The sequence below is a fragment of the Pinus tabuliformis genome, chromosome 3_2 (assembly GCF_031772625.1).
Source record: "Pinus tabuliformis cultivar Carrire ecotype Pingquan chromosome 3_2, CPIR1, whole genome shotgun sequence".
In the NCBI taxonomy this organism is placed as follows: Eukaryota; Viridiplantae; Streptophyta; class Pinopsida; order Pinales; family Pinaceae; genus Pinus; species Pinus tabuliformis.
In genome coordinates, this window is record NC_142302.1 from 1,070,567,860 (window position 1) to 1,070,592,235 (window position 24,376).

The window sequence follows — 24,376 nt, forward strand, 5'->3', positions numbered from 1 at the left end:
AATGTTGGGAAAAACATCCTAGTGGGTGTTCATTTGGTTTATTAATGGCTATGGAAATTGGCAAAGGAAATGGAAAAGGCTTTAGAAAGGAATGTGTCATTTATTGGCATTTTATTTATGAAAATATTATAAAATAGGAGAAAAGGAAGTTGAAAGGTCATATGTTGCATGTGAAGACGAAAATGAAGGAAAATAATGGAAAACTGAAGAAAATAGAGGCCTCATTAATAAAAAGGATTTTGAGGATCAGTTGGTACATTTTGGTCAATTCATAGACTTTTGTCAGTTCAGTTTTGGAGATCTCATTCTATTCTCTCTCTCTCTCTCATACTCTTGGCCACTTAGAGTTTTCTTGGAGAACTCTTGTAGGGATGTGGCATACTTGGGATTTGGAGCAAGAAGGCAAAGGAAAAGTAGGAAAGTGCAAGAGGACATCAGGATCAACAACTACAATGGATTTTGCTTGCAGGTATCGAGTTGCATGTATGAATTCATTACTAATTTTGGCATGCATGGAATATGCATGTGGTTATTTGGTTATGATATGTCATTGGCATGGAAGATTGCCTAGATTGACAATGGTTTTGCCTAGCCATGCCATTTCCTAGATAGCCATGGTGTTGTGGGCTTTACTTTTGTTTTCTGGTTGGTTTTCATGCGCCTTTGGTTGTGGGTTGAGTTATTACTTATTAGAAGCCTTGGTTGGAAAAACGTTATGGAATCCCTATAACAGCTTGGGTTGAGTTTCTAGTCCTAGAATCCTTGATTGGACAAAGACTCTGGAAGACCTTGGTGGGTTGAGTTACTAGTCTTGGAAGCCCTAGTTGGACAACGCTCTAGAAGTCCGGTGACAATTTTGGGTTGAGTTATAGTCTTAGAAGCCCTGGTTGGAACAAATGCTATGGAGCCCTGAACATCTTGGGTAGAGACCAATCTGGTTATTTTTAGTTATGTCTGACCATGAGGTGGAATCATTGGTTGAGGGTTCAGGTGGTTTGGCCTCTAGAAGCCCTGGTTTCATTTTGATTGATTTGTTTTATGAGATCCTACATTCATGCTTGGAATATGGCATAGGGGTGATTGGATGAAAGAGAGATTTGGTTCAGCCCAATCTATGGTTGGGTGGTTCATGGAAGTCTCATACCTGGTCGACCTATGCAATCATGAATAAGGGCTCTTTCTCCTTGGTATTTTATGGGTAAATATACTTGTTTATATGGTTGTTATATGCTTGATATTTTTGTTGGTTATATGTTGGTTATGAGTGAGTTTATGACAGTGATGATGTATGGCTCTCATCATGTTTTGATTAATCAATGAATAGATGGCTCAATAGATGGTATTGCAATTATTGTGATGAGGCACTAATGCTTCTTAGAGATTCTCAAATAAGTGTGGGACGCATATGCTCAGACATTTTGTTATGACCTATCAATTATTTGCATTAATATCTTTATTTATGTGTTATTTATCATTCCTGGAAGTTTCAGGGAGTTCTGGGCAGTGGTCTGAGTCCTCGCCTTGCAAAAGTGGCACAGAATATGAAGTCCCTGGCACAAAACTACCTAGAAAAGTCCTGAGTTGCAGGAATTCCCTTACTGTGGGAGAAATTGGATGGTCCCAGTTGCATGCATGCCCATTTCATGGGAGTGACTAAGGCTTTAATATAGTAAAATGTCAGATGGTCTCAAGGGTTGGTCACCTGTAAGGGTTGGATGGATCCTAGGGGTTTTGTTGCATGTGTAGAACATCAGTTTGGCTTGTTCTGTCAGTTCCACTTCCTTAACTCATGCATAGGGAGGTGAATCATATCATAGTTACTCTTTGTCACATATTTACCCTGGTTGGTTGGTTACTTGGGTAGACGTGGGAGGAGGGTGTTACAAATGTAAAGAGGGGAATCACAATGAACCAAAACATGACCTAGATGTCTTGAAAATAATCCCTTATGCTCTAATTATCTTGTTCCAACTCTATTATAGTGCCTTTGCAGCTTTGCTTCACCTTTCTGACTACCCTCCACCAAAGCTTCCTTACACAAATAGAGTAATACAAAAAATCTAGAAGAAATTTGAATGAATAGAGTTGGTTTCCCTCTCTCAAAGGGGCTTAACACATCTAATAAACCAAATTGGTTTAAGAAAGATGTTAATAAATCCTTTTTTAGGGTAAAGAACCCTCTTTGAAATCAATACCCAAACCAAGGTTATTATCCTCAATCAAACTCGACCTTTAGACGGCTCAACTATCTATCCTTGTTATAAATTTTTAAGATAATGGTCAAACATTGATTTTGTAGCTTACTCCAAATACAAATGAATAGAGGTCAAATATTTTCCTGCCTAGCAACTTAATTTATTTAAAAATAGGGCTTCCAAGACAATATCTTACCATTGTAAGTGCCAAACACTGAAACATCTCATTCCGCCCAATGATATCATTGCGAACAATATTGATAACCAATCGTAAGAAGTCATGATTCTCATTTAATAAGCATGAAGTCACAATGTATCCAACCTGTAAAAATGCATATCCATTAAAGTCATGAATAACTTGCAAAGTACGTGGATGTTAGTTAATCATATATAAATGAACATATTGGCAATATATGAAATTATAGAAGTTCAATAGTTGTACTGCTATCTTTAGTTGCATTTGAAGACATAGCCTACAAAATATCATTGTCACCGAGAAGACAAACAAGCTCATTACTGTGGGTATGCCACGTTATCCTTTGTAATGTTGAAATGACTAAGGGAGAAAGAAATTATTAATATTTTTTACAATAGCTTGAAGTGAATAGCTTTTAGGTATAAGGTACATGAATGGTGTGCCATGAATTAATCTTGATTCCCAACAAATTTATAGAAAGAAATTATTTACATCAAACAATTAATAGGCAGTGGAATTGGAAATACCATTCATTGATATTATATGTCAATGTAAGCATGCCCCAAGAATTATCAAGCTGGACACTCAACAAGAAATTGCCATTAATCTCACAGATTACTTTGGTATGCCCTGTTATACTGAACTATAAAGTAAGCAAGATACTCTGAAGTTTAAATTAAATTTGACATAAATGCCAAGATGACAGATCACTTGTTTCTTAACTTTGTGGACATTTATGATATGAGCATTAGATTCTTTTCAATGTCATAGTATTCATTCTAAGTGACTAGACATGCATAGACCTTTGTCACCAGATATTACAATGCAGATGCAGTATGCATTTTGCATATGTCCAATATGCAAAAAGGCATTTTGCACCATTTGTGGACATTTTTTGGTCTATTGATTTGCCAAAGCCTTTCACATTAAGGCTATAACTTCCTTTACACAAGGAAACCACAGTCAAACCACCAATTCTTTCTTCTCTGCTTTTGAGGTCTTGACCTTTAATGAAAGCATAATTCTATGTTCGGTCTCAAATTATGAAATATTTCTAGCAACTTTATAGCTTCCATATTTGTATTTCCTATCCACAAAAATCTATTATTTTCAAGCCTGGAAAATTTGCATTTGGCATTTGCATTCTGTCTGCACTTTTCATTTCCAATAATATGGATTTAAGTGCAAGCAGTGAAAAGCATAAAGAAAAAAACCCAAAACACAACGATATCAGTATATAAAATAAGATAAGATAAGTTGACTAAAACCAACTTATAGGAGGCCACAGAGGACAAAAAAATCATTAAGAAAAAGGGATAGCAATACCTGTTTCTCTAGATATTTAGGAGCAGATATAAGTGAAACATTACCCATATGACCAAAGTCTACATCATAGCCAAGCATATAAATGTAAAGCATCTTCCAGACATATTTCTTCTTGTCATATGGTGTCAAACCTTACCAGAAAGCATACACATTAAGATTAATAACATGCATTTAATGACTATTGCAAATTTACAAACAAATTGAATTGTAACAAGATCTACTTTTCACCTTGTAATCCACATCAACAATATGTTTTTCACAAGATACCATCACTTCTTGCATGATCCATGCAATACCAATGCTTCATGTATGATCCATGCAATTTAGAATAACGAGTTAATTGAAAAAACAACATGCCTTGACTTCATGTCTAATGTTGCAACTTGCCACCTAGTTGAGGAAAGAAGAACAAAAAAGGGCAACAAAAGTGTATAAAGTTGTACATAAGATTAAAAGGAAAAGTTAAAGGTTTTGTAAAACCACACCTTTTGCAACGTCCTTAGGAGAACAAAAATATGGAAGCAAAATTGGTCAGCATTTAGGAAAGTATAATGAGGTAAGAAACTACACAGGACCTTTCAAGAGGAGAAAGATGTTTTTTTTCTAGCATAGATCAAGTCTTCACTAGAGAGGAAATATATTGGAGACAAAAATCCAAGGTTTACTGACTAAAGCAACATCAAAACACCATTTTTTCTCATAAGATAACAGTTTAGGAAAAATACCATAGAATAATAAACTTATAGGGATAGACAAGAAACATGAAAATAAAGATGGGAAAAGAAAAGAGTAATTTGAAAATTTCCTAATGGAGCTAATTCCATAAACAAGGTTAGAATCAACTAGACATTGCACAAAAACTACCAAATTATTTCATACAGTCATAACAAGAGACTGATGAGGGAAGTGACAATTTAGGTAGTTAAGCAGGTAGTATTGAATAGGGAAGAAAAAAAATTCTTCGGGGCTAAATTGATTTTCTACATCCTAACTAGAAGTTGCACAAGTGCAACATCTAGTAGAAAAGCACAAGTTGGTTAATGATGTGCCCCTTCTAGAAAGTTCAAATGCTTGAGATAAATTTTTATAGTCAAATGATGGGAAACCCCTTAGATCTAGTACTTATGGAGTATCCAGTAGAAAATCACAAGTGAAACATCCAATAGAAGAGTGAAAACTGGTTAATGATGTTCCCCTTCTAGCAAGTTCAAATATAGCAGTGATGTTGTTAAAAATTTCTAAAAATATATCCCCGTGTTTCTCTTTTGAACAAGAAAGGGAAGACAGAGAAATTTGAAACCATTAATCTTCTACCGAGGAACCTAGATGAGAAATGGAAGACAAAAATGTGAGGCCATTAATCTTCTACCAAGGCACCTAGGTTCAAATCCCAACATGCATACAACCTGCAAATTGAGTTCTTGGTGGAGTTTGACCATGTTTCATATTCAACATTCATTAAAAAAATGTTAGGCGGTGTGAAGTGATAAAAATACATTGTACCTACAGAGCCCCGAGGGAGAAGGGAGAAAAAATCAAAATGCATTCGTAAGTATTGTGAGCTTCCTTCATATCTCCAAGATAATAATGTGCTTGTGCCTTCAGAAATTTCCACTCTATATCATATGGTTCCACTAACATCATTTTGTCAAGGGTTTCCAAATCACCTTGTACATCGTGCTTCATCATCCTGGTATGCAACATAATCTTGAGAGATTTCTTGTCATTGGAATGTGTTTTCAGATAATCAACAACCAATGCTTTCCCCCCCATCTCCGTCCCCTTCTCCTTCCTTGAGTTATGTGGTGGCAGTGGGAACGGAAAAATCATTTGGTTGACTAGAAGCACTATCAGTAGCAGTAGTGGTTGATGGAAAAGGACAACAACAGGGCGCTCCTCCATAGGTCTATTCAGACCTTCATACCCTCAAGCTGAAGGCATTGAAAATAACCATAAATCTTGTTAGCAAAAATAGGGTGGCAACCTCTCGGATCCTTTGCTCTGTTTCCAATGGTGTTGAGTTTGACTGGTCCCTAAAAATGGTGGTCACTAACCTCGCTAATTTATTATAGTTAAATACCAAAAAATAATTTGTTTTTTTTTGGAATGCACTTCTTTTGTAGGCCTTCTACAACCCCTCCATCTTGGAAAATTGGTTTCAGGGTTCGACCTCAATGCATCCCTGGCACCACTTCTACACCACACCCGTTTCAAAGCCAATGTGGTATAGATTTTGTCTGGAGTTGACAAGGTGGTTGCCATTAATCCCGTGACCAGAAAAAGAAGAATGCACAACAGAATTGACCTTCTTCTTCTAACATGCTCTACCCTCCCCTACCATACACTCATTGACTATTTCCCGAAGTTTACTTCAAAAAAAACAAAAAAAAAAACTACATTTATAAAGAAAATAGAATTAAAGCAATAACCCAATTCGCATAGTGAAAAACATTTAAGAAAACCCAAACCCCACTATCATTTGACTTCCAATGACTGGTGGACAAGGCACTATGTTTAAGGAACCAGGGTGGGGTTGTGTATAGCCTTCGAGAATGGTGAAAATGAATGCCTCCTATCAGAATAGGAGTGAACTGGCACACGTCTAAAATTTTAATTGCATCGAGGATGACAAAAATGAATGTCTTTTGTTGGATGGGGTTAACATTGTTTCCTCACCCAAAGAGGAAACACTTATAGCATGAATATATTTTTAATAATAACAATAAAGTAAAAAGATTTAGACAATTACATTAATAATAGTATGGGGTAAAAATGTTTATAAAACTAATATATATATTATCTAAAATAAAAAAATTAAAGTGGTCTTATGAAGTGATATTTATGTGTGCTGAAGAGTATAACATTTTTGAAGCTATAGTTGTTTATGTTGTCACCATTTCTCATGTATTGAGAAAAAATAAAATCATGTGAGGGTTTCTTTTTGTTTCAACATAGACATAGAAAGGTATGATAACATGCCCCCTCCTAAGGTTTGACAATTTTTTTTTTGAACTAAGATTCCACCTATCACAATGAGGCCAATTGTCCAGATTTAGCATTATGAGAGGTTATGACCAATGGAGGAATTTCTATTGGGGCTTTTATCTTTACTAATATTTGCACATTACCACATTTTCACACTAGGAATAACTCTCAAGGCCTTTACCAATGGACATGAAAAGGGCTTTAGACTAGGAATATGGGCACCATTATTATTCTTTGCATGATAAGAATTAGTATGAGGGAAGGATAAAAATGCCTTTACTTCTCAAATGAAGCTTCTCATGCTCAAGGGCCATGAATTTGGCATTGAAAAACTACATAGATCATCTCTAAATAATCTTAGGAATATATGGGATATTGATTCCATTAGGAATCTTTTCACACCATGTATAGGAGTCAATGAATGTATAATGGGTAGGGGAGGTAAACAAGGGAATTAGGCCTTAAAAGAAGCTTTTTAGTGTTAAGGGAAATGAGCTAGACTTGAAAACCACATAGATCTTCTTAATGAATCTTTGGTATTAAGTTGGGATATGGGAACCATAGGATGTATTTCTCACCACATATTGAAGTTAGTGTCTATGTTATGGTTAGGAGAGGAAAACAAGGGCATCGGTCCCTAGATTAATCTTTCTCATGCTCAATTGCCATGAACAATACCTCTAGATGGTAATATGGGCATCTAGTATGTTTTACATAATAATAATGGGTATCATGGCCTTTACTAGGGCCAAGGAAGGAAATTAAAAAAAAATCACTTAAGTCTTAAATAATCAGTGGCCATTAAAAAGGCTTCAAACCACCACATAAAGTATATTCTCAAAGGGATATTCTTTGGCCTCTAGAAGGGATGTGTCTACCATTCAAAGGTTTTTCACACCATGATTGGGTCTTGGAGCCTCATCATTGGAATTTAATGAAATTAGGAGGCTTTCAAATCACATATGATGCTTACAAGTGTAGGCTTGGTCAAAATAGGAACATAAGGGGCTTATGCCTTATTTGAATCTTTGATGATTAAGCTTTGTGAAGTAGTTCTCAAAGAACCACACATGACCTCTATAGGGGATCTTAGGCCTCTATGGGGGATATTTAGTGTCATTAGTATGTTTTACATAGTAAGAATGGGTCTTAGGCTTGTACCATGGAAAAGGGATGAAAAAAATGGCCTCAAGCCCAAAATGAAACTTCTTTGGCTTACACTGCATGAAAAAGACCATAAAGAACAATATAAATCCTCTTTGAGGGATTTTAGGCCTCCATCTAGGATAAGGGTTCCATTATGAGGTTTTCCACATCATATATGGGAGTTAGGGCTTATATCTTGGCCAAGCAATGAAAAAGGGCCTTATGCCTAAAACAAGTCTTTCTCATATTTAATGTCCCTGAACAAGATATTAGAATTCGAATATGGGAACAATTAGTATGTTTGCATAATAAGCATGGGTTTTATGGCCTCTACGATGGATAGGGAAGGAAAGCAAGATCCTTAGTCCCTAAACAAAACTTCTCTAGTTCAAGGGATGTGAATAAGGCCTCAAACCACCACACATATCCTATCTAAGATATATGTAGCCATTAGGTGTGCTATGACTGTTATTTGAAGGTTTTTTGTGCCATATTTGGGTCTTGGGGCCTCTAAGTTTGGCCTTAATATCATTAGGAGTTTTTTTGCACCATGTATGGCAGTTGGGACCTTAACCATGGTCAATGAAGGATCATAAGGTGCTTGGTTCATATTTGAAACTTCCTGTGATCAAACTTCTTGAAAAAGTATTTTAATTACTACACATGACATCTTTAGGGGATATTTGGCCTTTATGGGGGATCTTTGTCACCATTGATATGGTTAACATGATAAGAATGGGTCTTAGGGAATGTACTATCTCGAGGGCAGGGGAAAAGAGGGCCTTATGCCCTAAATAAATCTTCTAGAGTTCAAGGAACACGAAGTAACCCCCAAAAAACCACATAGATACTCTCTAAGGGATATTCAGATTTCAACTTGGATATGAGAGCCAAGGCATGTTATTCTACATAATTAAAGGGCCGCAAGATTGTTGGTATGTATGGTTTTCTAATAATAGTGTGTGCACATTCTAAGAATGTGAATGCATTATTATAATTTGTGAGCATTTTTGTAATGCATTTATCTGCAGAATTATTTGTAGAATAATATGGCTTTAAAGTAAACTTCTAGATTTATATCAATTGACCATGTTTAAATCAACATACATTAATTTCAAATTAATAAAATCATTATTTATGAATCTAGTGCAATAATCAACCGTGGTATGTAACAACACCACAAAAAAACCCATTACAAATAGTGTGTCGTCTTCCTAAGATGTGAGGAACAGATTCCTATTAACCCCTAAAACCCTTCTATGTCAGTTTCAAACTCTATTTCTTGTCTGTCCTTCCAAAGGGAGTGTAAAACTATTATATATTGTAAACTTACACTCTATATTGTATAAAATTGTTATAATTTTAGCGTTATAGATAGATTCATAGACCCCTTTAAGGGGGTCACTGAATCCATCTACCTAAATTTTACAGTGTAGACGAATTTAGAGACCCCTTTAAGGGGTCTCTAAATTTTAACATTGTAAATGGAAAGAGACCCCTCTGTCTCTAAATTTGAACATTGCAAATTGATTTAGAGACTACAATGCTAATATTTAGTGAAATGTAACAATTTAGTATCAAAATTGAAATTTTCCATTTCCAAAGTGACACGATGAAGAATTACTAGCATAAATGACTAATTCATATACTTGTTGTACTTGTTAGTTGGTCATATTTTTATTCTTGGACTACAATAGTTGTTTACATTAATCATTTTAATTTTGGCACTTATTATCTAGTCATATGTTTTAGTCCTAGAGTAAATTAGTCATTTAAGTTAGTCACTTTTAGTTGGGTCACCTATTATCTAGTCATATATTTTATCCCTAGACTAAATTAGTGAGTTAAGTTAGTCGTTTTTAGTTGGGTCACATAAAATTGCTCAAATTTAATAGTAATTCACTTGAAATAATTGTTGTGACTAAATTTTTTAGTCATGTAGTCACTAACCTCTAATTTTGTACTAGTGTCGGACACTCTTGTGCATGCGGTTGGAGGGTCACAAGCACACTTATGCAGGCTTATGCATGCAGTTGGGGTGTTAGGTCACTGAAAGAGCATTTTAGCTCAGGGTTTGGTCACTTGGGGTGGATATTTGGCTATTGAGTGTCCTATAGGCCATGTAGGATGCTAGTTGTGGTCAGTAAGTTACAATTTTCTGCCCACTTCCATAACTGAAGCTTGGAGGTCGGCTCATGTCATTATAACTCTTTGTCTCATGTTTACCCTGGAAAACTAGTGAAATTGGGTAAATTTGGGAGGGGTTGGTTACAGATTGGTATCAGAGATACCAGGTTCAACACTTGGAATGGATGGGCAGAATTTATTTGTCAAGCATGTATGCCAATGTCTATGTGGTCGTTATGCATGCATTGTCATGTTTATGGTTTTCATGCATGAGCTCATTGTATGTAGTTAGTGTTATCATGTGTGATGTCTATATATTGATATGATTATGTATATGTGTGTATCATGTTAATCTAGATTGATTTTTCAGACGAGATAGCCTCCCTTGAACTTCAATGAGGTTTGTTAATTATGTTTATATTTGGTTTATCCGACATTATATGTTTTGCAGGAAGAAGAGGATCAGCGATGACTAGCAAAATGGTGGATTACAGTTCACGAGACTCTCCTTATAGATCAGAGAAGCACAAAGATGAGTACTCTCCGAAAATAGCAAACACCCTAAGAATTTTAAAGGTAGAGATAAAAAGTTGCAAAGCAGATAATGACAGGATCATTTAGTCATAGGGAAGGCTTTCCAGGGCACAGGAAAAACAAACAAAAGTCAATGTAGATATCCTTTAGAGTTTGTCAGATTTGCAGAGACAGGGATAGCCATAGATCAGTTATGGATAGGAGGACAAGACTAATGTGGCAAATGGTAACAAGTCTCATGGAGGGCACAGTTCGAACAAAGATGACATAGTCAGAGATGGTAGGTTCTTGGATACTCCTTATAAGAGAGATAGTGGTTACAGGTTTTATTCTAGTTTTGGTTTAGACAAGTATCACAATCATCATCGATATCATCCTTACAGAAGGAGTGAGGGGATATTTGTCGAATGAGTTCAAGAAAGCCAAGCCACCCACATTCGATGGAGAGTTAAATAAACTGGAAGATGTAGAGGCATGGTTTCTTAGAATGAAGAATTTCTTTTAGCTGCATGACTATGCAGAGAATATGAAGGCAAGGATAGTTCTTTTCAGCGTCAAAGGGAAAGCAAACATCTAGTGGGAAGATGTGAAGCATGTCAGAGACATTAGGATAGAGGAGTTGAGTAAGCATAAATTTAAAAGACTCTTCCAGAAGAAATACTTGCCAGAGAGGTACTATGACATGTAAGGCCAAGGAGTTCTACGAGATGAAGATGGGATCTATGAAAGACAAGGTTTTGAGCCCTAGATATGTTATCTTATTTTATAGCATATTTCATTTACAAGCCATATTCATACTTTTATAGCATATTTTGTAACTATCATATTACCAATTTTCCCTAAATGCATTCATTTTACCTTGTGGTTAGTTATTAACTATTTCTTGTTTTTTTAATTTTTAAATGAGTTTTTAACGTGGTTTTCCAATGACGGTTTACTTATATGTTTATGTGCCCAAACAACAAGTTCTAGTACTGGAATTTGACAATTCGATAGTTATATCATTTTCGGTACTAAGTAAAGGTTCACACATTGGCACTTCTCGATATGACATGGGTTACAACTATATATTTATGGATGGATTCATGTTCACACCTAGCTCACATGTGAAGCTCAAGGCATCATTCAAACAAAAATCCCACCTATAAAAATTTGGTACTTAATTCAGTATCAGTTTTGCATTTTCCAGAAATTCAATACTCAATTCAATACTTAGTTCGGTACCTGATTATGTACCTATGCATCAACAATTACAGGAAACCATGTCTAGAATTTCAGTTACATCCAAACTTGGAAATAAGTTAAACTCATGCCAAGTGGCATTGTCCACCTCCAACGAATGATTTAACATGATCTTGAATCATAACAAAATTATTTTAAATAATATTTGTTATTTTAATCATAATATGGAGCGAGAGCTTTTTGGGAGTTGATGTTGTCTTTTGACCATTGCTTCCTCTGCCTTATGATGATATAAGAACAAATCTGCATAGCGTGAGATTAGAGATGAGAGAGGACACAATGAGGAATTTTGGGATAACATTTTTAAGTTGGTTTTTGTAACCAAAGTTGAAGTTTTATTTGTGAACGGAGTTGAAGTTCTTTTTGTTGTAATGAAGATTCAACCATTGAGATTCTGAGCATATTTACAATCTGATTTAGTCTCTAGGAACGTTTCCAGGTCGGGAAGGGCCCCTCGACTCAGGTAGTGTCCCATATTTCATTCGTAGAGTAGAATATTAGTTAGATTCAGTTTCTTTCCACACAAATGTATTGAATTTTTTTTAGATTTTGTTCAATATTTCATTAATCAATCTCGAATTAGATTAGACTTACATTTGAGATCTGTTAGTATAGTGATTTCAACATGTTGTGATTAACTTCAAAAAAAAATTCTCAAGCTTAAGAATTAAACAAACTTGAATTGGTTTCTTAACACGTTTTCATACCCAGAATTTTAATTTACAAAATTCCATACTTAATTCGGTACTTATTCAGAATTTTAATTTACAGAATTTCGTACTTATTCAGAATTTCAATTTACAGAATTTCGTAATTAATTCGGTACTTATTCAGAATTTCAAATTCCAACATTTTCTGTACTTAATTCAGTACTAGATTCTGTACTAGAATAAGGCATTAAAAAATATGTAATTTGCAGTTAAGGATTCTTTAATTGATTAGAACTTTGCAGCTACTTGGAAAAAAATTCCTACAACAAATAAGAACCTACAATATATCTCTAAGCATGCTTAGCATTTATTTTTGACAGTTTTTTAATGCATTACTTGTAGTTTATTGCCTTGTTTTATTTACTTGCCTCGTACGCTTTTGCTTATAGTTGTCGGCATTTACTTTTCTACAGCTTTTTTAATGGGTTTTCATCACTAAAGGATTAAAACCACTAAAATATCAAGACCTAATCAGCTAAATATATAAAACCACATGAACATTGTGTGGTTCAAAACCTGATAAGAATTAGAGTCCCACAATCCAGTGACACGTTATAATCCTTAGTGCTTAATTATTTCTATTGTTAATTGTTACAATAGGATAGAATAGGCTCTAATCCTGCATTTCCTATGCTTGCATCTCTGAGTCTTATGATCCTAGTTTCGATAATTAAATGTTGGAATTACAATACATATAATTCCACCAACAATTTTAGTGTCGTTATCGGGGAGATGCTAAAGGGATTAGAGAATAGTTGCTTTCACAAGTTTTCTGTGTGATCTTAGTTGCAGGGAAACTAGAGGGCGGAGAAGAAGGTAAGACATGAGTGAAGAGCCATGCATCCACTTTGGTTTGGGGTCGCTCCAAAGTCTGGTTGTCTCTAATTGATTTTCTAGTTTCTTTTTCATATGCATAGAATTAAAGGTAGGATCTAAAGCCTCATTTTTCTTTATTTTTATTTGCAAGTGTGTTTTCCTTTAGATTGATCCATGGAAATAAGAGAATCCTAACTTGTGTGAACAGATAACTTGGTGACAACAGGCTCTTAGTAGAATGGTGGCACTTCGATTACATGATTGGTTTGTTTGCCTTTGTTTCAAGTGTGTTTCCTTCTTATTTCTTTAGTATTTTTAATAAGAATTACATCCACTAATCGATGTGCATGACAGGGATTAACGACCAGCAAAGTAATATTCAAGGATGATCAAGAGTTTGGAAGAACTCTCAAATTCTAGCAGCAGTTGGGATATCTGCTTCTTAGGAAGAACAAATATTAGCAGCAGTCAAGAACTTATCTGCCTCTGTAGAAGTGATAGAAGAACAACAAATCCATGAATCATAGGAAGATCTCCACCCTTGCAATATTGTCAAAGAAACTAAAGAATCATGGACCACATCCAATGGAGAGAAACCATTAGAACCTGAGATTGAAGAATTTTCGACATGCCTATCTACAAATCCTCTAAGCACACAAGAGGATAATCATCTAATGCTAGAAGATTTGCATGGCACGGTAAAGGAGTATATGTTAAATGAGCCAATTACAAGGTAAACAAAGAGAATTTTGATTTTGTTGAAAGTTGGTTTCAAGCAAATGTAAGGTCGTACCACTCCTTCATTCTTCGTTACTTCTTGACATCATCATTAAAACAATTGGTTCTTCATACTCAGGTATGCATTGAAGATTATATTCTAAACTTGAGTATGAATGCATTTTTATACTTGTTACGCACATGGTTACATTGGAAATACTCCTATACTTGAGGAGAGGGATTTATTTTTCTCAAGTAGAGCAAGATAATAAATAAATGAATAAATGTTGCATACAGTAGTTAGTTTAGTTATAACATATAGTGCAACATCTTTCTCATTTGTTTTCAATAAGTGGGGATGTTAACAACTAAAAAGTAATTAAAATGGGAGATCTATGTTCCTATTGCGTATTTATATTGGGGTCTCTTTCAAGTGCATATTATTTTAATGAAGATTGCCACACAATCTTATTTCCAACTGCAGCATGGTTCAACTATTACTTTGCTTTCCCACTTATTATTTATTTTTAGTTAGATTTTGTTGGCATTATGATTCTGGTATGGCTCTATGTTATAGGTGTTACAGGTGTTGTACTTGATGGCAACTCACTCAAGTGGCAATGCTCTGTTCAGGCTCTCAAAATGATGGAAATTAAGAGGTTCGCAGGTGAATGGTTCAAAAGGTGCGGACCCGCAGGTTCTGCGTTAAGGAAGTGCGGTCATACCCGCAGGTTATCCGTTCAGAAGGTGCGGTCCCCCAGTTCACTCACTTCAAGGCAGAGAAGCGCGCCCACGTGGGGTTTCTTATGTTTGGCCCGTGGTATTTAGCCCGCCATTCTTGATTCTATGGTTTTGGCCCGTGGTATAGGATCTAACTTAGCCCCGGTTTGATCCCTTGTATTGGTTATTGATGGTTTTGTCCCATGGTGTGAATAAGGGCTTGACTATAAATAGGGAAGGAGATCACTTGGCTAATGTATCTTTGCAAATTGAATATCTTAAGATCTGAAATATTGTTTTATCGGTTTAAAAGGCTTGATCTATATAAAAGTGAAGTTAAATGTGAATCTCTGAAGTGTGATCTCTCAGGCGCATGATCAGATCTAGGCATCTGACTGTCAGTGGCTCTTCGGAGGTTTGTTAATTCGGTTCAAATCAAAGGTCCGCAGGTATTTCACGGTTCAAGTGCGGAGGACCGCAGCTCGGTGAAAGGTGCAGTGGGGTGGTACGTGGCCCACAGAAAGACACAGTGCGTGGGATCGCAGCGCGATCGAAGGCGCAGTGTGGAGATGCAGTAAAGGTACGCGGCATAACATAGGGTACAGTGCGAAGGTGCGCAGCGAGCCAGAAGAAGCAGTGCGGAGCAAGGTCAGAGATACGCAGCGCGATAGAAGGAGAAGCTGCGGATATACATAGAAGTACGCGGCGCGATAGAAGAAGCAGGTGCGTTGGCACAGCAAAGGTTCGCAGTCAAGTGAAAGGCTAGTTGCGGGGATATGTAGCGAAGCAGACGGAGCTCTGCGTGGATACGTAGGAAAATAGAAGGCGGGGTGCGGAGTCACGCAGTCCAGATAAGGAAAAACTGCGGATCTGTCTTGAAACATTTGTTGGTTATCTTTTATCTCTTGCTGCAGAGTTCTGGGTTTATATTTCTGGTACTATCTTTCTGTTTACAGCATTCTGAGAAGTTGGGTGATTCTTGGTTGATTATATAAGGAGTTTGGGTAATTTGCATGTACTTGATGATCATTTGATATTCTTGGATCCAGTTTGAAAATTTATGAAAAGTGGTCCTTGAAAGAAAAGAAGTAGGGGGTTGTAGCTCCCTTCCAGGAGAGACTGGAAAATGAGAGAGAGAGTTGTAGCTCTCTGCAGGTTGTAGCCTGCGTACTGGTAAAGGACTGCACTAGTACAAAATCATTGTAAAAGGATTTTCTAATTGAAAGAAGATAGAGACATATTGCAGCAGGTGGTTTTCACCCACATTGGGTTTCCACCTTATATCTGGTGTTCTTTGGTGTGACTATCTGTTTTTCTTGTTCAAGCTCATTATTTTATGATACTGACATACAAAGTAATGATCAATATTTTAAGAATATAAATAAGGAAGATATATTGAAAAGAATTTGATAATACTGATTCACCCCCCTCTCAGTATTATTTCCAACAATTGGTATCAGAGCAGGTCCTTCAGAGAAGTTTGACCGCTTGAAGGAAGATCATTCATAATGAGCAACTACGAGAGGGAAGCATCAATCAGGCCACCAAGTTTTGATGGGACAAACTTCAATTATTGGAAGGTAAGAGTTACTGCCTATCTTCAATCTCTTGGTACAGAAGTTTGGGATATCATAGATACAGGCTACACTTTTCCTTCAGCTACTCCTACAGATCCGGCCGAGAAGAAGAAGTATGAAACAAATGCTAAAGCAGTCAATACTCTGCTGGGATGCTTATCTCAAACAGAATTCGTGAAGGTTATGCAATATAAATCCGCAAAAGAAATATGGGACAAGATTGTCTTGAGCTACGAAGGAGATGAACAGGTAAAGCGTGCTAAACTTCAAACCCTCAGGATTCAGTATGAGAATCTCAGAATGTATAATGATGAAAGTGTGGCTAACTATTTCCTTCGGGTAGACGAGATTGTTAATTGCATGAAAAACTTGGGTGAAGAAATAAAAGAGGCTATTGTGGTTGAAAAAGTTCTAAGATCATTGTCCCCCAAGTTTGAATCTAAAGTGTCTGCCATAGAAGAAAAGGAAAATCTACGAACTCTTACTATGTCTCAACTACACGGAATTCTAACTGCTTATGAAATGAGAAAAGGAGGTCCATCAGACAGGAGAGAAGCTGCTTTTAAGGCTTCAGGCAAAGGAGACTACTATGAATCAAGTCACGTGCCAGAAGAAGAAGAAGAATCAAATTTTGTCAGAAATATTCAACGAGGTACTAGAAGGTTCAGAGGTAAGTTACCTTTTAAATGTTTTGCTTGTGGAAGAGTAGGTCATTATGCTGCGAAATGTCCTCATAAGGATAAGATTGACAAAGGAAAGGAACCTGCTAGATGGAACAAGAAACAGAATGCAAATAAGAAAAGCTACTACACTCATGAAGACAGTGATGGTCTATCAAATAGTGATGAAGATGAACGAGGTAATGACTATAAACTTTTAATGGCATTTGAAGATGATGATTACATGGATGCTATAGATGTGGATAGTTTTTATGAAGAGATTTCTAGACTCAAGACATGTATAGAAGAAAAGAATATGATCATTGATACTCTACAATTTCAAATTGATGAAAAAGAAAAATATCTTGAAAAGTTAGAAGGTGAAATTGTTGGCCTTAGAAAAGAAATTGAGAAAACAAAGGCTATTAATCTTAAGTTTGTCAAAGGATCTGAAACTCTGGATGAGATCATCAATGTACAACGTTCTCCGCTAAACAAGACAGGTCTGGGGTATAATGGAGAAACATCTCAAGCATCCACCTCAAAGAGTTATCTTGATGCAGCAAGAAGAAATGAGAAAAAGCACAATGGAGATCACCAGGTAAAGCAGGGACGAATTACATCAAGAATGAACAAAGACTATCAGGTAAACCAGGGGCAATCTGTCTTAAGGGTGAACAAAAGCTACAACCAACCACAGGTAAAATCTTCTCAATTTGCTTCAAGAATGGATGACAATAGAAATTACAATCATTTGGCCGGTAGATTTGATAATCGCAGAAGTTTCTTCAATGGGCAATGTTTCTCTTGCCATAACTTTGGTCACAAAGCAGCTCAATGTGTTGCAAATAAAACAATCATGACTAGAGAAGCTCAAAAACAAAGAAGTATGACCGGGATTACAAAAAGGACCTATAACAACTTTTCGGCTCTTGAAAATGAAGTTGAATGTTCTATTTGCAATAACTTTGGTCATGAAGATTCTGAATGCAGGAGCAGGTTTCAGCAGACAAAGGAACAAGCCTCAAGCACCAGAACATGGAGAATAAAGGAACCACAAACAGAAAGATGTGGGATAGCATTTTATGCAGAGGGACAGGAAAATCTATGGTACATCGACAGTGGATGTTCGAAGCATATGACATGTGATAAAGAAAAACTTGAATCATATTCTGCTTTAGAAAAGGGAAAGAAAGTTTCTTTTGGAAATGATACTCCTGCAGCTATAAAAGGAAAAGGGACGGCTCAGTTAAAGGAAAAGGTCAAAGTTGGAAATGTTTTGTATGTTGATGGATTGAAGCATAATCTTCTGAGTGTCAGCCAGATGTGTGATCAAGGAACCGAGGTAATATTTAGATCAAATGAATGTCGTGTTCGTGATCTTAATACAAGTGAAACAGTGATCAAGGGTAGAAGAACTCCAAATAATCTATACATATTTGAAGAAGGACAACAACAATGCTATTTGAGCAAGGATGATGAACATTGGTTATGGCACCAGAGGTTGGGGCATCTAAGCTTTTCACAAATAAGGAAAGCATGCAAATATCAGGTTGTTCGTGGTCTTCCAGATATCAAAATTCCAGACAACACCATATGTAAATCTTGTCAGTTTGGAAAGCAAACCAGAACTAACTTTCCGGAGAAGGAAGGATCAGTTAGCATGCCTCTTGAGCTAGTCCATACAGATGTATGTGGTCCATTTAGGAAAAGGACACCTCGAGGAGAAGAATACTTGATATTATTCATTGATGATTTCTCCAGGTTTGTTTGGTTAGGACTTATGAAGCACAAAGACGAAGCATTCGAAAAATTCAAATCCTTCAAAGCCTTGGTTGAAAATGAATCAGGTTACAAAATTAAGTGCCTCAGGTCCGACAGAGGTGGAGAGTTTACATCAAATGAATTTTTCGATTTCTGTGAAGAACATGGGATAAGAAGAGAATTCTCTACAGCTAGAACTCCTCAGCAAAATGGAGTGGTGGAAAGGATGAACAGAACAGTCCAACAAATGGCTCGTGCTATGCTTGATGAGTCTGGAACTCCTGCAACTTTCTAGGGTGAAGCTGCATATGCTGCGGTTGTTATTCTCAACAAAACAAATGTCCGAATGAACAGCACTCAAACTCCTCATGAGCTCTGGTATGGTGAGACTCCTTCGGTAAAGCACTTCAAAATATTTGGGAGCAAATGTTATATTAAGAATACTGATGAGCAACTTGGCAAACTTGAACCTAGAGCGGATGAAGGCATTCTTCTTGGTTATTCTCCACACAGTAAAGCATTTAAGTGCTACAATAAAATACTTGGAAGAATTGTTGACAGCATTGATGTAGTGGTTGATGAAAAGGGATACATTCCTAGGCAAGTAAATCATGAAAATATCGAAGAAGATGAATACTACCCTCAAAGACAGAATGATGAAGAAGAAGAATCTCAAGAAGCACCAGAGGAACAGATAAGGACAGAAGAAAAGACTCCATCCAGGTATGTTCAGAAGAATCATCCAGAATCTCAGATTTTGGGGCAGAAAGAAGCAGGTGTACAAACAAGAAGAACAATTGCAGAAGCTTCAAGCTATTTGGCATTACTCTCTTCCACTGAACCACAAAATGTGAAAGAAGCATGCAAAGATGAATGTTGGGTCAAAGCAATGGATGAAGAACTTGAGCAGATCGAAAAGAACAACACATGGGAGTTGGTTCCTAGACCAAAGGATAAGAATGTTATAGGGACAAAATGGGTCTTCAAAAATAAGTTGAATGAAAATGGGGAAGTAATTAGAAACAAGGCCAGACTTGTTTGTAAAGGGTATACGCAGCAAGAAGAAATAGATTTTGAAGAAACTTTTGCTCCTGTTGCAAGACTTGAGGCCATCTGAATGTTCCTTGCTCTCTCAAGCTTTCAAAAGTTCAAAGTATTTCAAATGGACGTGAAATCAGCCTTTCTGAATGGAGACTTAGAAGAAGAAGTATACATTGAGCAGCCAGATGGTTTCATTCTTGCAAATGATCCAAATCTTGTATGCAGACTGAAGAAGGCTCTCTATGGTCTTAAACAAGCTCCAAGGGCTTGGTACTATCGGTTGGACAAATATCTTCATCAACAAGGTTTTTCAAAAGGATCAGCAGATAGCAATCTTTATATAAAAATTGAAAATGACAAATTGCTAATACTTATTGTGTATGTAGATGACATTATCTTTGGCAGCAATGAAGAATCTATGAGTCAAAGCTTTGCCTCAATGATGCAGAAAGAATTCAAAATGTCCTTGCTTGGAGAATTAACATATTTTCTTGGTTTGCAAATCCAACAAAAGGAAGGAGGGATCTTCTTGTCTCAAACCAAGTATCTCAAGCAGATTTTGAAGAAATATGGCATGGAAGATGCAAAACCAGTATGTACTCCCATGGTCACAGGATGTAGCCTCAGTGCAAATGATGAATCAGCAACAGTGCATCAACCAACCTACAGGTCTACGATTGGAAGTCTACTTTATTTGACAGGTACCCGACCAGACATCATGCATGCAGTGGGAATAGTTGGAAGATTTCAGGCAAATCCAAAGGAAACTCATCTTCAGGCAGTGAAGAGAATCTTTAAATATCTTCAAGGGACTCAAAATTATGGCTTATGGTATCCTACAGATACAGATCTCACACTTCATGCTTATACAGATGCAGATTGGGCCGGAAGTGTGGATGACATGAAGAGCACAAGTGGTGGTGCATTCTTTATGGGTTCCAGATTAGTATCTTGGTTCAGCAAGAAACAGAGTTCGATTGCCTTGTCTACAGCTGAAGCGGAATATGTTGCTGCTGCATCTTGCTGCACTCAACTTCTTTGGATGATGCAGACCTTGCAGGATTTTCAAATCACTTGTACACCACCTATCTCCATCTTATGTGATAATACAAGTGCAATCAGCATTTCAAAGAACCCAGTCATGCATTCAAAGACCAAGCACATACCGATCAAGTATCATTTTCTCCGGGAACAAGTGCTTGAACAAAAGGTCAAGTTGGAATATGTTCCTTCTAAGGAACAGGTTGCTGATATACTCACCAAACCATTGCCTAGGGAGACCTTTGAATACCTCAGGCAAAAGCTGGGGGTTGTTGATGCATCATCTTGTTGTTAAATCTCTTCTGATGGTTGGTTGTACGCAAGGTTCATCTGGGGTATATGCGTACATGTGCTGGGTTGCGGATTGGTCGAAGATCGAATGGCACAGGTTCAGGGGGAGCATATAATGCATTGTTGGCATTATGGAGGAAGTACAGAAGGAGATCATGGATGATGGTCTGAATATTGCTGCAATATGTCTCTATTTCTTTCATGGTCATTTATGGTGTTTGGTGGATTATGATTCTTCTTTGCAAATCTGGTTTATAGTCAGGGGGAGCATGTTCTTAGGGGGAGCATAACCCTTTGCCCTTGATGTCAAAGGGGGAGAATGACATTGCAGGTTGCCATCAAGTCCAAAGGGGGAGATTGTTGGCATTATGATTCTGGTATGGCTCTATGTTACAGGTGTTACAGGTGTTGTACTTGATGGCAACTCACTCAAGTGGCAATGCTCTGTTCAGGCTCTCAAAATGATGGAAATTAAGAGGTTCGCAGGTGAATGGTTCAAAAGGTGTGGACCCGCAGGTTCTGCGTTAAGGAAGTGCGGTCATACCCGCAGGTTATCCGTTCAGAAGGTGCGGTCCCCCAGTTCACTCACTTCAAGGCAGAGAAGCGCGCCCACGTGGGGTTTCTTATGTTTGGCCCGTGGTATTTAGCCCGCCGTTCTTGATTCTATGGTTTTGGCCCGTGGTATAGGATCTAACTTAGCCCCGATTTGATCCCTTGTATTGGTTATTGATGGTTTTGTCCCATGGTGTGAATAAGGGCTTGACTATAAATAGGGAAGGAGATCACTTGGCTAATGTATCTTTGCAAATTGAATATCTTAAGATCTGAAATATTGGTTTATCGGTTTAAAAGGCTTGATCTATATAAAAGTGGAGTTAAATGTGAATCTATGAAGTGTGATCTCTCGGGCACATGATCAGATCTGGGCATCTGACTGTCAGTGGCTCTTCGGAGGTTTGTTAATTCGGTTCAAATCAAAGGTCCGCAGGTATTTCACGGTTCAAGTGCGGAGGACCGCAGCTCGGTGAAAGGTGCAGTGCAGTGGTACGCGGCCCACAGAAAGACACAGTGCGTGGGATCGCAGCGCGATCGAAGGCGCAGTGCGGAGATGCAGTAAAGGTACGCGGCATAACAGAGGGTACAGTGCGGAGGTGCGCAGCAAGCCAGAAGAAGCAGTGCGGAGCAAGGTCAGAGATACGCGGCGCGATAGAAGGAGAAGCTGCGGATATACATAGAAGTACGCGGCGCGATAGAAGAAGCAGGTGCGTTGGCACAGCAAAGGTTCGCAGTCAGGTGAAAGGCGAGTTGCGGGGATACGCAGCGAAGCAGACGGAGCTCTGCGTGGATACGCAGGAAAACAGAAGGCGGGGTGCGGAGTCACGCAGTCCAGATAAGGAAAAACTGCGGATCTGTCTTGAAACATTTGTTGGTTATCTTTTATCTCTTGCTGCAGAGTTCTGGGTTTATATTTCTGGTACTATCTTTCTGTTTACAGCATTCTGAGAAGTTGGGTGATTCTTGGTTGATTATATAAGGAGTTTGGGTAATTTGCATGTACTTGATGATTATTTGATATTCTTGGATCCAGTTTGAAAATTTATGAAAAGTGGTCCTTGAAAGAAAAGAAGTAGGGGGTTGTAGCTCCCTTCCAGGAGAGACTGGAAAACGAGAGAGAGAGTTGTAGCTCTCTGCAGGTTGTAGCCTGCGTACTGGTAAAGGACTGCACCAGTACAAAATCATTGTAAAAGGATTTTCTAATTGAAAGAAGATAGAGACATATTGCAGCAGGTGGTTTTCACCCACATTGGGTTTCCACCTTATATCTGGTGTTCTTTGGTGTGACTATCTGTTTTTCTTGTTCATGCTCATTATTTTATGATACTGACATACAAAGTAATGATCAATATTTGAAGAATATAAATAAGTAAGATATATTGAAAAGAATTTGATAATACTGATTCACCCCCCTCTCAGTATTATTTCCAACAGATTTGTATCTAGTTTTTATTTTCAATAAAGAAAGCTATGACCATTATGTTTGGAATTGTAGGTAAAGTTGGAAATGATTGCATAACAACATCGTCTAGTATTGCATACCAATTGTTTAGTACCATATTTAATCTAACCAGTATCGAGAATTCTGGTACCAATTTTCTATTTTGCAAGAAAAAACGGGATTCAAGGATATTGTTCATTTGAGATTCTTAAATACTGGAAGAATATTTTCAAAAGCGGAAAATACATCTTCATCAACCAAATGGAACACTTAGGGGAGTATTTGATGACATATTTCCTTTTTCCTTAAGTTATTAAAAAGGATGCATTCATGCTTTATTTGTTTTAAGACCTCTGTTTTACAAAGATGATATAAGCAATCATTTTCATAGAATTTGAATTGAATGATAATTCCAAACTATTAATAACTAAATATACCTTTTCTTTGTTTCGAATTTCATTTCTCTTATTCATATAGATTTCAAATTATCAATACAAAATATTTACTCAATATATAGTTACCAATTCATACTAAGGGGATTAAAACAAAGTTAAAAGGTCCATACAATGATACCGATGAAAAGAAACTTGAATACTATAATCGTAACACCAAGCATGGTCTCTGAGCATCTCTATTAAGAATTGCAAGAGAGTTGATGGAGTATTTGTTCATAGTGGAACACTACTTTAAAAGCGAAAGCATGTATGAAAACTATGATTAGTAGGACTTTAGGTGTCTTTTGGTTATTATTTGGTTAGCATCATCCATCTCACATTAAAATGACTCATTCATGCTATGTCCTTTGAAGTACCTATCTGTACCTTATGCATCTAAGACATTATGCAGATAATCTAAGTCACTCTGAAAGGTGTCATCCTATGCCTTTAAGGGGCTTTCTAAAGCCGCACCCCCATCTACCAATTGCAAAAGCAATATCCATAAAATAAAACTAAAATGGTAGGAAACACGAGACTAGAGCCTTCAATGTAAAATAAGTTTAAGAGGTTAACCCGTCGAGGCTATGGACACCTGCAGGCAGCATGCATTGACCTATGATACCACTAGGTAAACCCATCGGGGCTATGGACGCTCGCGGGCAATGGGGCATTCTACCTAAAGAAGTGTCAACCAAAACAAATCTTTTGTCTACACATATGATGGTTACTCTATAGTGTTACAATAAAAAGAAAGCATGCATGGATGAAGTCAAGGGTAAAAACTAACTCCATAAATTTGTTACTAAAGAATGGCTTTAACGTAATCTTGAGTCCTTTATCATTGGTTTTTCATACT

The 24,376-nt window shown here is 37.1% G+C and overlaps 1 pseudogene; it reads right to left on the reverse strand.

The window, feature by feature from the left end:
* Positions 1 to 1,957: 1,957 nt before the first annotated feature.
* The window catches only part of LOC149184387 (uncharacterized), a 29,740-nt pseudogene continuing 7,321 nt past the window's right edge, over positions 1,958 to 24,376 (reverse strand).